General features: G+C 43.7%; 1 long non-coding RNA gene across 1 annotated transcript in view; it reads right to left on the bottom strand.

Moving 5' to 3' along the window:
* Positions 1–572: 572 nt before the first annotated feature.
* The window catches only part of LOC102014682, a 10,107-nt gene continuing 3,640 nt past the window's right edge, over positions 573–7,039 (bottom strand). The window contains exon 2 of the long non-coding RNA XR_260899.2: positions 573–2,172. This is a non-coding gene — a long non-coding RNA (uncharacterized LOC102014682). The remainder of the gene's footprint in view (positions 2,173–7,039) is intronic.

Consider the following 7,039-nt stretch of genomic DNA (forward strand, 5'->3'; position numbering starts at 1 on the left):
GGGAATTGAACTCAGGACCTTGTGCTTGCCAAGTAGGGCACTGTGCCACTGAGCTATAAACCCAGCCTAGAGATTAACATTTAAATTGGTCAACTTGCCAGGTGTGGTGGCACACACTTGTAATCTCAGCAGTCGTGGAGGTTGAGGCAGGAGGACCACAGGTTTGCGGTCAGTCTGGGCAATTTAGCAAGACCCTACCTCAAAATTTAAAAAGAAAGAAAGAAAAAGGAGCTGGAGATGATATTCAGTGCAAAGGCCCTGGGTTTAATCCCCAGCACAGCAATTAAAAAAAATAATGGGCTATGTAAAGCCGATTGCATTCCACAGTGTGGGTGGGACTTACCCAATCAGGTAAAGTTCTAAATATAACAAAGACGGACTTCTGACCAAAGGGGATTCTGCCAGCAGATGCCTTCACACACGAAGGACAACACGAAGGCCTCTCCTCCCTGGCTCTCCAGCCCGATGGGCTTCCCATTCTTTAGTTTCAAAACTTACCACAAAGCTACAATAATCAAGATTGTGTGTCACTGCAATGATAGACACATGGATTAATAGAATACAACTGAGAGTCCAGAAATAAACTCACACATTTATTGTCAATTGATTTTCCATAAGAGAAAAAAATATTTTTCCATAAGGGCGCCTAGACTTCTCAGGGAGGAAGAACAGGCTTTTCAACAAATGGCCAAAGGGGCTAGGGATTTAGCTCAGCGGCAGAGCGCCTGCCTGGCAAGTGCGAGGTTGTGAGTTCAATTCCTGGTACCGGAAAAAAAATATGGCCTGGGACAACTGGATGTTTGAATGCAAAATCATGACACTGGACACCTACATTACACAACAGAGAAGTGAAACAAAGCTCAAAAGAACTCATACATTAAAAACATAAGACCTCACCAAGGTGGCACACATCTGTAATCCCAGCATGTGGGAGGCTGAGGCAGGAGGATCACCACAAATTCAAGGGCAGCCTTGAGACCATGTCTCAAAAAAAAACAAAAAGAAACTACAACCAGATTATTTCACTTTCGGCCTGGGGCCACCAAACCCTTTGGGCACCCGGGCTCCATGGCGACCCCACTGTCTCTCCCTGTAAGTTTCCATTCCCACTATCTGAAGTAAGTCATCACGAGTGCTCCTGGCTCCTCAAACTCCAAACTCCCTCTCTCTTTTCCCGCTCCTCTGTCTACCCAGATCCGCAGTTGAGAAGGCTTGTGTCAGAGCTGTGGGCAGAAGCTGGTCACTCCACATCTGCCCCAGCTCCTGCCCGCTGCCCTGCGGACTGTGCAGGCCGGAGTGGTAAACACCGCGCCTCCCATATGTTCCTGCACAGCTTTAATCATGTGCTTAACGTTGGAACTGAGCGGGGTGGGAAGAGACAGGTGGTGTCTCCCAGGCAGCCCTCCGCTCGGCGAGTCTGGCAGGTCTGGTGTGGCTCCGGACGCTGGGGAAGATTCCAGGTCCTCGGGTTGTGGCTGTTCTCTCACTTAACAGCTGAATATCCTCTGACTGACGTGCCATTAGAAGTAGAGATGGCAGGGACCCTGCTGAGGAAATTACTTAGAATAGTTCTAGCAGAGATGTCTCTCGTGCCTCATGAAGCTCCTGGCCTCTGGGTCCCTGACTCTGCCAGAACTCACCACCCAGAGCTGGGAGACCCATGACAATTCTTATATCACCCACCCACCCATCTGTCCATCTGTGCTCCCAATCATTTGTTTATTCACATCTTCTACACTCCCTGATCTTATTCTGTAGCGTCCCTGATTCTGGAGTTGGGAATAGACAGACAAATCAGACCACTGCTGTAAAACAAATCACCCTAAAGCACAGGTTGTTACACAACAATCGTTTCTTCCCTTACTCTTTTGCAGTTTGGGCAAGGCTTTGTGGGAACAGTGTTCTCCCCAACATGGCTTTGTCTGGAGCAAACTGCCTGGGGCTAGAGGATCTACTTCCAGGATGGCGCACACCCATGGCTGGCAAGTTGCTGCTGGCTGTGGGCTGAAGTAGTGATTTTTCCCACATGACTGCTTGGGCTTCCTCCCTACACGGTGGCTGAAGCAGAAGTTGACAGTTCACTTCAAGGAAATCAGCACAGGGCCGGGGATATAGCTCAGTGGCATAAGCGCTTGCCTGGCAAGCCAGAGGTCATAAATTCAATTCCCGGTACTAAAAAGAAACAAACAAAGGAATTAGCACAGTGTCATTTCTACCATATTCTGTTGGTTCAAGCAAGTCAGAAGCCAAGCCCATTGTCAAGAAGGTGGGGGAAAAACACCCTGCCTCTCTATGGGGGAAGTGATGAAGAACTCATAGCCATTTATAATTTATCAGGATGGATTCCTATACCTGTACTATATTTGCTGGGTTAACACATATATACTTGTTTTTCACTTTTAGGAATTGAACCCAGGGTGTGGTGAGCTACATCTCAAACCCTTTCTGTTTTATATTATTTATTTTATTTTAATGACAGCATCTTCATAATTTGCTCAGCCTCACCTTCCTAAGTAGCTGAAATTACTAGCATGCACCACCATATCCAACTCTGGATTTTTAACTCATTGAAATTTTTATTTTTATTTATTTATTTTGGGGACTGGGGATATAGCTCAATGGCACAAGTGCCTGCCTGGAAATATAAGGTCCTGAGTTCAATTCCCAGTACCATAAAAAAAAAAAGTGTACTTATTTATTTTGGTACTGGGAATCGAACTCATGATCTTGCATTTGCCAGGCAGGTGCTGTGCCGTTGAGCTACATCCCCGGGCCTCATTAAAATTTTAAAAATAATTTTTATTTATTTATTTATTTTGTCTTTTTGAGGCAGGGTCTCGCTATGTAGTTCAGGCTGGCTTTGAGCTCACTTTGTAGCTCAGGCTGGTCTCCAACTCGAAACGATCCTCCTGCCTCAGCCTCCCAAGTGCTGGGATTACAGGCATGTGCCACCATGCCCGATTCTTTCATACAGTTTTTTTTTTTTCCATATGGTTTTAAACCATTCTGAAAGATAAAATGTGCAAGTGTCCCTTTACCATACCTCTTACCTAATTCTCTTTTGCCTGCAGAGGTCGCTATTGACACTATTTCTTTTCTTTCTTTTTGGGGGCGGGGCGTGTCTTTTTGAGACAAGGTCTGGCTATGCAGTTCAGGCTGGCCTTGAGCTCACTTTATAACACAGGCTGGCCTCGAACTCACAGCGATCCTCCTGCCTCAGCCTCCAGAGTACTGGGATTACAGGCATGCGCCACCACACTTGGCCATCACTATTCCTTTTTTATAGGCATGAACATGTGTGTAGTAAACACGTATGTGCCGTAAACACATATGCACACAGAGCTTATTTTTCTCTGCATGGATGACTTCAGGCTTGATACACTGTTTTGGAACTGACTTTTTTTAGCTTTTTTTTTTTTTTTTGTCTTTTTGAGACAGGGTTTCACTTTGTAGCCCAGCCTGGCCTCCAACTCACAATGATCCTCCTGCCTCAGCCTTCAGAGTGCTGGGATTATAGGTGTGCACCACCATGCCCTGACTTTTTAGTTTAGTAAGACATCTTCCACATGCTTTGGGATATATTAATATATCTCATTCTTCTTACTTAAAATTATACGTCTGGCCATAAAGAGAGAAAAATAAAGATGCTCTTATATACTCAGCACTCATCTTGGGAAATGAAACAAATCCAGCTGAATCCCTCAGGCTAGCTCTCTGACCACCTTCTCACACCACTACGCCCATTCTGTATTGGTGCCTGTTTATACTTTTACTGCAGTATCTGTTCCTGTGCACAAAACTGCAATGGCGTTCATAACTGATTTTGGTCAGCATTAGGTTTTTGAGATTTCTCCACGTTGCATTTCTTCGGCCAGGCGTGGGGGCGGTGGCGGTGCACACTTGTAATCCCAGCACTAGGGAGGCTGAGACAGGAGGATCATTGTGAGTTCGAGGCCAGCCTGGGCTACAAAATGAGCTCAAGTTCAGCCTGAACTGCATAGAGAGACCCTGTCTCCAAAGACAAAAAACAAAACAAAAACCACATTGAATCTCTTTATTCATGATTCCACTGCAGCTGGTTGTGGTGACACTCACTTGTAATCCCAGCACTCAGGAGGCTGAGGCCGGAGGATTACTGTGAGTTAGAGACCAGCCTGGGCTACAAAGTAAGCTCAAGGCCAGCCTGAACTGCATAGCGGGACCGTCTCAAAAAGAAGAAAAAATTCCATTGCACAATCACAACTTCTTGGTGCCTTCTAAGAATGCACATGTGGGCGCTTCTGGCTTCCCTCCACTTGCCAACAGTGCTGCAGTAAATCCTCCATATGTGTCCTTCCTTGCACTGGAGTTTAAGATCTCCAGTGTCTGTTAAACTGAAGTGTATGAACATATTCAGCTTTGTTCAATGTGGCCAGGGCTGGGATATAGCTCAGCGGTATAAGCACCTGCAAGTACAAGGTCCTGAGTTCGATTCTCAGTACCAAAAAAAAAAAAAAAAAAGTGGCCAGGTCATGTTCTTTTACCCTGCCTTCATGGGAACTGTTGTACTTCACACTCTTGAACTCCTTGGTTTTTTTTTTTTTAACTAGCCTTGAACTCACAGCAATCCTCCCTCTGCCTCCTGAGTGCTGCATTTACAAGCATAAACCACACACCTGAACACTTCTTGCTGGGTTATGAGAATGTTTTACTTCCTAAGCCTGGGGGTGTACTTTAGAGATATAGCACTTGCCTGGCATGCAAGAAGTCCTGGGTCCCATCCCAGAACTGCAACATAAAACTCTTTTGTAATGTTCTGTGAATATGATGAATGAAAACTCATTTCTCTTTCTTGCTTGAATTTTCTTTTTTTTGTTTGTCTGAGACAGGGTCTCGCTATGCAGTTCAGGCTGGCCTTGAGCTCACTTTGTAGCCCTGATCTCAAACTCACAACGATAATCCTCCTGCCTCAGCCTCCCAAGTGCTGGGATTATAGGCGTGCGCCACCACACCTGGCTTCCAGTTGTCTTTTTTTGACTGGCTTATTTCACTCAGCATACTGTCCTCGGGTCCAGCTCCTTAAAACATGTAAGAATTTCCTTCCTTTTTAAGGCTGAATAGTATCCCATTGTAAGTGTAAGCACTGCTTATCTACTTACTTGTCAGTGTCTTTGTTATAGTTTGTATCTTAATTATCCCTCAGAGTCCCATACAGTCAAGGTCTGCTTGCCAGTCTGTGGCACTACTGGGGAGCAGGTGAATCTGTAGGAAGTGAGGCTACTGAAAGTGAGGTCACTGGGAGCGGGCCTTAAGGTTGGCATGCCAGCCCTCCCGATCCCTCTCCTCATTGCCTAGCAGCCAAGAGTTGAACCATCTCCCTCACCAAGTGCTCCAGCCATGATGTTCTGACTGGCCACATACCCAAAGGCCATGGGGCCAAATGCATGGACTGAAGCCCTTAAAACCATGAGTCAAAAGAAATCTTTCACCCTTTTAAATAGTTATCTCAGTTGTTTATTTTGCTGCAATAAAAACTAAAACAGAAAATTGTGATGAAAAGCTAAGTCTTTTTACAGAAATCCCTCCCTACCTCGTGATCATTAACACATTCTCCTATATTCTACTAATTTTTGTTTGTTTGTTTGTTTTTATTACCCTCTCCTAAATTTTCTTTGGAGGCTTTAGATTTTTTTGCTTTTTAGATTTAAGTAAATCATCTCTTTTTTTTTACATAGCAAATATACACAATTTTTATTTGTCAGTTATACTGCAATAAAGCTGGAAAGAAATGGATTCAGGGCATTAAAATTAAGAGACGGTGATGGGTGCTAAGATATTAAACAAAAACTAGAAAGAAGAAATGGATTTGAAAATGAGAGAGAATGAAAATAAATCATCTCCTGTAGAGCTGATTTTCATGTATGATGTGAAGTAGGTTATTCCAGTTATTTTCCATATGGACAATCAATTGTCCCATACCATTTATTGCAAACACACAAACACATGTTTTTTACTTTTAAATCTATGTGTATTTGTTTTCCTTTTTATTTTTTGTATTATGCCTTATGTTTAGAAGATTGTCTATTAGCTTAGTCAAAGAACTAGCTTTCAACTTTGTGATTTTTTTGGGTTTTTTTGGTTGTATTTGTCTTTTTTGAGACAAATGCAGTTCAGGCTAGCCTCAAACTCGCAATGATCCTCTTGCCTCAGTCTCCTGAGTGCTGGGATTACAGGTGTGTGCCACCACACCTGGCACCTCCTTTTTGTTTTTGAGATAGTGTCTTGGTATGCCATCCAGGCTAGCCTTGAACTCACTGTGTAGCCTAGGTTGGCCTTGAACTCATGGAGATCCTTCTCCTTTAGCCTCCCAAGTGCTGAGATTATAGGCATGTACCACCATGCCTAGCCTGGATTCTCTGTTTTAGCTTTATATTTCCCCTAGTAATCTGTACCATTACCCATCCTGCATCTGTTTTCCACACAAGCCTGCATCAGTTTCTGAGTTTTCTATGTAATTTCACTGATTTTGTTATGGGTCCATACTACAATATTATGTTGTCTTAAGTACAACAGATGCAATTATATTTGCCATGGAGACAGGTCACCTATCTGGCACTTCTTTACAATTGTCCTAGGCCTTTGACCTAATATGTACATTATTTTTTAGCAGAATTTTTAAAAATATGTACATTTTTCTGGGCATGGTGGTGCACGCCTGTAATCCCAGCACTCAGGAGGCTGAGGCAGGAGGATCATTCCAAGTTTGAGACCAGCCTGGGCTACAAAGTGAGCTCAAGGCCAGTCTGAACTGCAGAGCGAGACCCTGTCTCAAAAAGACGCACACAAAAAAGTACATTTTAAAATAAATTCTTGGGGCTGGGGATTTAGCTCAGCGGCAAAGCGCCTGCCTGGCAAGCGTAAGGTCGTGAGTTCGGTTCCTGGTACCGGAGAAAAACCAAAAAAAAATAAAATAAAAAAAAAATAAAATAAATTCTTAAATTCCATGAAAAGGTTTTTTTGGTTCAGTAAATGGTGGTGCATGCCTGTAATTCCAACATTT

The sequence above is a fragment of the Chinchilla lanigera genome, unplaced genomic scaffold, assembly GCF_000276665.1.
Source record: "Chinchilla lanigera isolate Chin_1 unplaced genomic scaffold, ChiLan1.0 scaffold00021, whole genome shotgun sequence".
In the NCBI taxonomy this organism is placed as follows: Eukaryota; Metazoa; Chordata; class Mammalia; order Rodentia; family Chinchillidae; genus Chinchilla; species Chinchilla lanigera.